This window comes from Varroa destructor, unplaced genomic scaffold (assembly GCF_002443255.2).
Source record: "Varroa destructor unplaced genomic scaffold, Vdes_3.0 BEIS01000003.1, whole genome shotgun sequence".
NCBI classification, from domain to species: Eukaryota; Metazoa; Arthropoda; class Arachnida; order Mesostigmata; family Varroidae; genus Varroa; species Varroa destructor.
In genome coordinates, this window is record NW_019211456.1 from 21,751,827 (window position 1) to 21,761,619 (window position 9,793).

Below are 9,793 nucleotides of genomic sequence, written 5' to 3' on the forward strand. Positions count from 1 at the left end.
AGTTTTTTTTTTTTGAGTTTTTGGCCAGTGTACGCGGGAAAGAGATATGCTGAGCATGTAACGAAATTGGACGTTTGCTACGAAAGGAAAACAATGGCATAAAGTCGTAGCTTGGATATTATCGTAGGAAACGTTGGAATAGGCTTTAGCCAACGCTAGCCATTTTGAAGCATACTATGCAAACAAAGCACAGCGAGGGTGGGTGCGGCAGCTAATGTGAAAACGACAGTTGTTTCTTTATCAAAGAGTATGAAGATCCCTATTTCTGCCCAACCTGCTTTCGTCGACTTCGACCTAAAACGAATTCATGTACGTGAGAAAAATACTAGAACGGAGTGCTTTCAGGAATGTCTAGATCATCACTATCCTTCCATTTCATTCTTAGTTCTTAAGCCTGCAATGCGCTCGCTTGTTTGTGGAGGTTGGTAAAGACAAGGTCTAGAGAACGTCAGCGATTGCTTCCCAGACATTTCACACACACACACCTGTTATTTTTCAGTCTTTAGGGTCTACGTCGTCAATCAAGCTCACTTTCTAACCAAATGGCAAAAATTTAGTTTACCATAAAAATTACTGTACACAAGAAAATTATATTTTACTCACCAAACCGGTTAGTTTTTTGTTACCAGCCTAAGGCGCTAGCCTGCCCAATACTACTCCTTTGAAATGGCAGCGATACTGGTTTAACCTCATTTAATCTTCATCGTAGTTGGATTTGTAAGAGATCCTATAAGGTTATCATCGACCGTTGTGCGTACTCACCGAACATTTTCAAAAAAAAAAAATGAGATGTCAGCATTAGTGTATACCTTTACAGTGATTAGAAAAAATACGTTTCCTCGTACGGTTTTCTGTTACACCTCTACCGGAGCTCTGGCTGGTGGAATCTGCTCGTCTGTATGGCAAACTCAACATGTTTTTGAACTGAACAAAGAGAGTGAATTACGGTTATTTGATTTACAATGTCGTTTTATTGAGCGTATCGGAGCGCACATTTAGGGCCGTATTGTACGTTCGTAATGAGAAACATGATGGTGACCATTCGATCTGATTGTACCACTGCCAAATTGTTTTCAAATTGATTTGGGTGTGTGGGCATCGTAAGTTCGAGAGCGTGGTGACTCACCAATCTTCGACGGATCAACACTGAAAAAAAGAACTTTGAGAAAACAAACATGAAATGGAAACACATGGTACAGCGCTAAGCATAACTTGTAAATAACAAAACCATTTGGAAATATCGATTGTATATTTAATCTATGAACGTTTTTAGAGCTTTGTAGACCTGGATTGTATCCTATTTCTTTTGGTTAATGTATTTAGCTTTATGTCGATCGAAAACAATTGTTGCATTCAATGTGAGGCTACATTTTTGAACATACGAGCTTAGAAATGGCAGGTCAAACTTTCGAGTCAAATCTATGAACCCTTGAGTGAGTCCGTATATCCTTTATGAGAAACGATTCAGGTATAGGCATATTTGCTCAGGTTCGCTGTACTAATAGCAAACAAAAGGGCTATATTTCTTGAAAACGAACTTGTTTTTTTTAGGGCCTTTTCATATTACGCACACGTATTTCGGCTAATGGAGACTTCACAATTCCATGTTGCCTCCATCTGCGGAAAGCGCAAAGTTGGGTTTGTATTCTTATTATTCAAACAGAAAATATCGTAATAAATAAAAGCACATAAAAAATAAATAAAATACTTTAGAAGCATTACAAAACATGGCTGTTAAGTTATACTCATCTGATGGATCTTGTTATATATATATATAGAAGTTACATTTGTGTCATATATATCTGCAGTATTAAAACTTTATACACCAAGCCGCACGCTAAATAGACTTTGCCAATTATTTTTTGGACTAATAAGCAAGAGTGTTTAATGGAAACTGACCTGTTTGAATTACCTTGTGGAGCAACGTGGCTTTTGGTCTCGCACTTTTTTTTATCGTTAATCGAGTTCCCCGTTTAGAACACTAGGCGGTCCCGATTTAAGTCAGGCCTCCTTGCCACCCTGTTACCTCAATATTTTTCTAGAGAGTCCTAATTGGTGGCCAATTCCCGCCGCCTGAGCCAAAGCACATATTTGCTGGGTATATAACGATTTCCAATTATCGCGACTTGCTCCCTTCCATCGCCGACACTTAGTTTCCTAGGAAACGCTAACATAGATAGTAAGCATCTTAATGGTGTGGGCTAAAAACTTGTTTCCTCTGTGGACCTTAAGATTAACTCGAAGACAACGACCATTTGTCGTTTAAGTAGACGCATAGCTGCTCTAAGGTTTCTAATTAGGTTTTATAGAACTGGCTGTGAAAGAAGTCAAGTTTATACTATTATTTCTCAATGAAAGTGCATTGTCGCTGGTTAACGTTTCACCTAAACGTTATTAGTATATGAATAGGAACTGTTTTTAAGCTCAGGGATATTTATTCGTTGATTACTTCATGCTGACTTAAGCCCTAAATAAGGCATATGTCTAGCTCAAACAAATAGTGAGAAATATATTTTCAAAAAATTGAAGGCACATTCTTCACGGCACTTAATCTTTAGATTAAGTAGCGACTCCAGAGGCGTCAAGTCGCACAAAAAAGGGTCAGCCATTGTAAGGTGCCTCATGAAAAAGTACTTCGACCAAACTGTTTTTCCAATTACTTCAAAGTGTTGAAAAAGCGCCATAGCAAACAAAATTGTCTCGTTGAAGACGCGCGTTGTCAAAATTAATTACGCTCCGACCCGGCCAGGGAAAGTATTTTGAAATATTTATCACTCGACTAGAATTATTGTTTGGTAATCTAGCGGGGAAAGCGAACAAAAGAAAAAGTTCGACTAACTATGGAAAAATACGAAGCTGTTCTTGTACTTCACTAAAATTCGTATAACATATAATGTTTGCAGCAATATTCTAGTCCTTAGGACCGTTTTTTTCTTTGGCAATTGCTACACGGACAATCGGATTAACACTGGGCGCAATAGTAAAAATGGTAGACAGAAGCGACAGGTCTATTCCTTAGAGTGAGGCTAGGTTTAATTAAGCTTTTCTCTGGACAGACCAAGTATTCAGCCAAATCGAGTTCCTTAAAAAAAGCAATAATAATATGACCTATTTAACTTTGCTTTTTAATGCCCTGCCTAAAAGCATTTCTGTTTCAACAATTTCAACAGATTTTATACACATTCCTGAGGTTTTTTCAACTCACACTGAAATACAATTACGTTTTTCCACACTATCAAATATACGCATATGTATATTCATTCCAATAAGTATTTGAATAGAAGAAAAGATCGAAAGAACAAAAAGTTGAACGGAAATAAACGATAATACTACACTTCTATAGCACACGCTAATTTGAAGTTCCATATGCTCCAGGGTTTTGATGCATCGTTTGCATCCACTAAGGCATCGAAAATGGCTGTTAGTGACAAAAGGTTCGAGCTAGAATTATACTGATATACAATGTTATCTGGTAGCATCTTCAACTGAATCTCAATCGTCCCGTAGTTCTGCTAATGTAGGACTTCAAACGAGGACAAACTGCTCGGTCCAATCGTACTTTTATAAACATCTTACAATCTGATAATTGTTGTTTTGTTTCGGAAACTGTTTCGGTTACAATTACTCGTGAAGTTCAACCGGAAATACAGTATATTAAGTTCCACCAGAGGTATTCTTCCACAGCGTTTAGTTGCCAGTGTATTATGGTATATATATATACACATCGTATATAGAACGGCGCCAATTGGCATCCGAAACATACGGAAAATATACATTTTGATGCGCGTACAGAGACCTGTAACTACGAACAGTAATTCAGAGTATGACTCTTACGTTATTTTAGTATAGTTTGACGTTACGCGCACGTTTTTGGGATTCCTAACGCATCAACGTTTGCTTGGTTTATATCGTTCATAACTTTCATTCGAACGCTTAGTAAGACATCAAGTAGCAATCAATATTATTATATATATAAAGAACAAATCGTTGGGCTGAGTGCTTTTTTTGTGGCTGATAGGTACAGAGAGGGAGGTACCAGGGGCTTCAGCATGATGAAGATTTTCTTCATACTTTCGACTATATGAAAGTGAAATAATCGTGCGTAATGAACGAGAACAAGAGACATACTGTATTCGTGAGGTCACTTCTAGCACTGATTTCTTTGCTAACGAAACGCATACTGAATACTCACAAATCTACACATTATACATTTATTAGTCGTTAGCCGCCAGTTGCCGTAGTAATTCCCTATGTTTTACGTAAGTTACTTCACAAAATGCTGGGCCCAAGATTGAACGAACGAGCACAAGGCCATGACCGTGTCCGTGATAAAATACGAAGAAAAAATAGTACGTCTTAGCAAATGATATCTCACACGACATATTTCGCAAGAAGGGACGTATACGTGTACATATTCTGTAAATATATTTACGTTTATACAATATTCGGAACAGAATTGATGTAATTAGCTTTTAAGCTACATCCAAATGACAACGGATATTTTGTTTTGCACATAGCACTAAAGGTATTTTCAATGTACATGTTTCTTTAATATTGTTCCGATTTCAAGGCTTCAACTTACATCAGTCAGTCTTAAAAAGTCTTCTTTAAATTTGGGGTTAGACCCCCTGAAGTAATAACTAGCAGGCACAAATGATCCACCAATTTTCAATTATGGCTCCACAACTGACCAAGAAATAAAAAAAAATCCTGGCTTAAAAAGGTAAGAGAAAATAGGTCTAAATAGAGTAGTTGTTGAAGTCTATATGGACGAACCAAGAGGTGATAGGTACTCTACTCTTGGTCTCTGCCTGAAGGTAAACTGAGGAACATGTAAGGTTGTTTCGATTTAACATTTGATGTAGCCACTCTGTTTTATGTTGCGAAACTGTACTCAACGATAGCACAAAAGCTGAAAACCGAAAAATTTAGCCTTAGAAATTTTTAGAAAAAGTTATTAGCAGTATATCTATATTTTTGCGAGCCCGATTAACTGAATAGCTATTGTGTTTATTTAACTTTATCATAAAGAAATATTTCCCGAACTATTCAGCAACCATACAATTACCGTCGACGATCATGCACCGTCGCCTTTTAAACATTCGTCTCTGTGTAGGTTTGTATATAATAATAATTGTAACAAAAAAAAAACATTGAATAATAGCTTATCGTCTGTCATATTCTAATTTGCCTACGATATAATTAGCTTCCTTCCAGAATGAATTGGGGCTTTTTTCTAGCGTTGCATAGAGTAGCGGATGAAGGCCGTCATCTGCCAAGATGCACCTCAGTGGATTTTGAATACCTTTTATAAATAGATATATTGTCGAGAAAAATTTAGTATTATTATTATTATTAAAAATTTAGTAGTAAAATAGCATGCAAAAAAACGGTATTCTGGCATATGCTAGATGCACTCCATCGTTTTACTACATATTAAGACCAACGCCTTGAGAACTTGTTGCCAACGGTAAACCAGTGGCATCCTTGAGAAACTAGATCATAGGATATATTACGCCACTTACCGCCTTCCTTAAAACGTGTGCCACACCTCCAGGCAGCTCTCTAGAAATTTGAAAACTTTGACAGCACTAACCATTTTCTCTTTGGGCAATATCTCATAATAAATTAATATCCACTGCAAGTATGAGTGTCATCTCACACCTAAATATATTTGGCACTAGTACCGAATTGTCTCGTCCGACTGCCTTATGGAAAGCGTACACTGAGCCGTGTCTCTTCTATGCTTCGGGCAGATCTCTTTCATTGATGATGGGATAAATTGTCTCTAGGGTAAACTACACGAGATTCCATTTGTGCAGACTCAATTTGTGAGACATACATTTTCTTGTTTTTTTTTTTCATCTCTAGTGCTTCCCTTACAGCTTCGTAATGTATGTGCCAAAATTCTACATTGAGCCAACAGGGATCGAATTCTCTAAGCTATGATTTTTTGCTCCAGAGCTTTCGAAATTACAGAAACTCTTTCTACCGTTTTGGGTACTGAGATGGAGTACCTCTTTCGTGGTCTTTATTTTCTTAATGTTTGATCTGGAAACGATTGTCCTAATAATACAGTGTTGTTTCACCAAAGATCTCCTTGCTTAGTACTTTCATCAATCTTGTACGAGTTCCAATAGGACTCTTACTAACGAAACAGAGAAGCTTAGCTTCTGATCGTTGATCTATACGATGCCTGATGACTCAGTTAAGGTATAGTATTAAGGAGCACAATATATTATTTAAACATGTATCATATTTCGTCTACTAATCGTGCGTAGGTTAAAAACCTATTGAGAAACTTCAATTCGCTAAATAGCTCCGAAGCTGTGCATGTCTTGAAGACAACATGTCTTGAAAATTCCCCTCCAGAAAAGATACTCCGTTGGCCAGGGGTTAAAAATATGGTGTAGGCAAATAAATGGAATCTCCCACTTAAGCTCACGTAGGACAGTTTGAGCGACTTTTGCTACGTGTTGTCTGGAATTTTCCTAGATGTCTTTGCCTTATCTATTGGGTCTTTTTTGCTCGATAATTTTCACTCAGTGCAATTGGAACTAAATCCTTGTTAACCATCCTGTTTTTCTGAAAGAAGTTAGTCTATAAGCAAAGACCTAACGTGGCATAAAAGTTCGTAAAACCTTTTTCGGCCGCACCAAACGCAAATTATGTTTCTTTGGGAGAAAGGTCTACCTCGATTCTAGGCGGTCCCGTACAGATATCTGTTACTCTAGCTCCGCTAAATGTTGAAAGATATTAAGAAACCCCGTTTTCTTATACCCTTTACCCAATTTATGGGGCACCCGGCTCTTAATTTTTCAATTAATCCCATTCATTTAAGATATCTGCCGATATTGTTACAAACGCAATTTGTCTTCTCAGAAAATTCACTGGTTGTTTACGTGCTATGCTTCCGCAAACGTACCTTTAGCTGATCCTGATCAACCTCGAAAGGCTAAGACGGGATGCACCCTCTAGTTTCGAAATTCATTTGTTGAACTTCATAAGCCACCTTTCAGTCGTGCCTTCACGTATAGGGTTCACGCCGTAGCCGGCACAATTATTTTAGGTTGCTTCGGCAACATTTTATTCTGGAGCGGAAGCGAAATAGAGTATGTGCCGAAAACGGACTTTTTTTCACAAGGAATATCTATCTTCCAATACGTTCACTTTAACTGTTAAAGTTCGTTCGCTGCACGAAATATAAGGTGCCTACGGAGGAGAAAGATCACGTTCGAATGATGTATAAAAGTGAGCAAGCATTAGAGACCTAGAACAATTGAGAGGGGAAAAAGGAACATTTAAATTAAAACACCGTGGACCGATTTTCATATTACACTAGATTTACCACCCTTCAAACTAAATATAGACACTGTACGTTTGTGTCGACTCGAATATTTAGCTAACAATTGTGTCTGTATAAGTACAATATCAAAGTACGGTGCATGCTTCTAGTTGCCAGTAAAAGTGTTTTCGTATTTTTTTTTTACTCGAGGTAAAAATAGATTCGTTTGAGTAAAAACATTGCACAAATGTTTGTAAGTATAGGCTATGGCCCATAAAAGCTGTTTTTTTGCAAAACGTTAAATAAAGATGAATTCGTTCCTCCTCGAATGAGGTATCGAGCCAATAAGGCAAACAGATTAATCAGTACATGCGACTAATGCAGGTAGCATGATGGGACAATGATCAATATTTCGCCGCGTACGGTACCTTCTTCGGCGACTATTATACACACGAAGTGAAAATAAGCTTCCCTGTCATTCCTCACTTCACAGACACAGAAAATTATTGTTAAATAGAGATTGAGTATTACATTTTTTTTTTCTTCTTTATGAACAGTTCGAAACAATCGTTCAGCGTTTTTCTGTAAATCCCCTTTTACGAGAACAACTTTACACAATAAAGAGAATGGGATGATTTCAGTAACCTTCAACACACCCTGACAACTTCAAACATCTGACCTTCAATAGCGTTGATGTTTGGTATACAAGAAACGTTTTTTGAGGATGCATTCGTTTTGGCTAACTCACAACCTTCAGAACTCGGTCGTTCCTAAACCCCTTGCCAACCTGTATTCTAGCCAGCAATACTATTGCTGACTAGAACACAGTTGTGTGACGAGACGAGAATACAGTGTGACGTATATCTGCTGATTCATACCTTTCCTTTTTTTTTCTTCTTCTTCTTCTAGATATCGCTTACACAATCACCTACCTATGTACAACGGCTACAAGTCGGAGTCAGTTTAATAGAAACGTGCATTATAAGCCTGCTTAACATTTTCTAAATCATTATACAGTTTTGTAAGTAATGCTTTAAAAGTATTCGAAGCTTTAGCGATAAACGTTCCCGGTTTCCATTATCAGAAAAGTATAAAACTAGAGTTCGATCTCGTCAACGAAAGAATGTTTTAGTTTTGGTAGTAACCAATACTCAAAAAATCATTGGCAATATAAGGCTGTCCTATAACCGTTTATATAGAGTACGAACAAAGTAAAAGAGTGAGTACTCGTCTCATATCCATATATGACCCCTAAAGAAACAATACTACTATAATATTGTTAATAATATATTAAAAATAATTATTATTAACATGTTATAACACATTTTAAAATATAGAAACTAAGATTCAAGGGTTTGGTTTCTTGATTATAATAAGGCTAATGATAACCCAAGTAATACATGTGCGGTTAAAAATTACAGGTACATCATACCATTTGAGCGAAAGATTACATACTTTTACGTGCCTGCCGGTATGCATATGCCGTCCGGATGGATGACGCGACCCACATTAGCGCGACTATTACATTATAAATTAAGCAGTTATATCCTTTTGCCAAATATGCTAGGTCATTACTCCGAGTAATTGCGACCTTTTGAGGATCAGGCTCAATATATTGCATTGTGCGGATCATTATAGCCATCGCTTGTGACAATAGTTCAACAAACAAGATGCTTGTGAAGCCTTTAATAATCGTTTATGTGAGAAAGAGAAAGCTATATGTTCATATGAGACCATAAAAACATGGCACTGTCCTACAGAAAGTGACGTGCGCACGCAACAAAGCCAAGAAAGCTATTGTGCTTAATCTAAAGCCATCTACGGCCGTTCCCGGTGAGTTGGTTAGCTTTGGCGTAACTGTAATGACGTCATATGTAACTGTGAACTGTTCGAGAACGAACATCTACTTAACGGCGGTCTGAGGAGGCAAAGTGTCGAGGACGCGCAAAAGCAAAACCCGCCCGTCATCCAAGGTGCAGGGAAATAGACACGAGATAAATAGAGAATGGGGAAGAATAGGAGAAAAATTGAGTAGTAGCAGATAGGTGACAGTATGCAGAATGGGACAAACTGGGAATATACTTTACGCTAAAGCAGGAGGCAGGTCACGCAACAACTAGCAGTATGTTTGCTACAACCAGGTATGAGATCACACGCGAGCAAGGCCTTCCGCTTCTCCCTACGCTACCTACTCTGTCCTATTGGACGGAGGTCATAGCACCCAAGCGCGGTTGCCCCAACTGGGGCATACTGCGGTGCGTCAGCGGTGTCGCCAACCAGCACCAGCTAACGTGATCCAGTGTTTGCCGGTTGCCAAGAGACAACACGTTGTTGGAGGAGAGCTTAAACGACCGATGATTTCGCTGGGTGCCAATCAAGCTGTAGTTATACAGGAATCAGTTCGAGGTTTATTCTCACCGACAAGCTTTTTGCGAATGAAAAGTTCTCGAATGGAGTGGCCATAACATAGCCACTGTTACTGCTTCCGAAACCGCGACTTAGTGCGGG

The 9,793-nt window shown here is 38.1% G+C and overlaps 1 long non-coding RNA gene across 1 annotated transcript; it reads right to left on the minus strand.

Moving 5' to 3' along the window:
- Positions 1-957: 957 nt before the first annotated feature.
- LOC147756670 (uncharacterized) lies at positions 958-8,991 on the minus strand. Its single transcript, XR_015325078.1, has 3 exons — positions 8,741-8,991; positions 1,900-2,167; positions 958-1,146 (listed from the first exon to the last, which is right to left on the minus strand). It is a non-coding gene; the product is annotated as an uncharacterized LOC147756670 (long non-coding RNA).
- Positions 8,992-9,793: the final 802 nt, after the last annotated feature.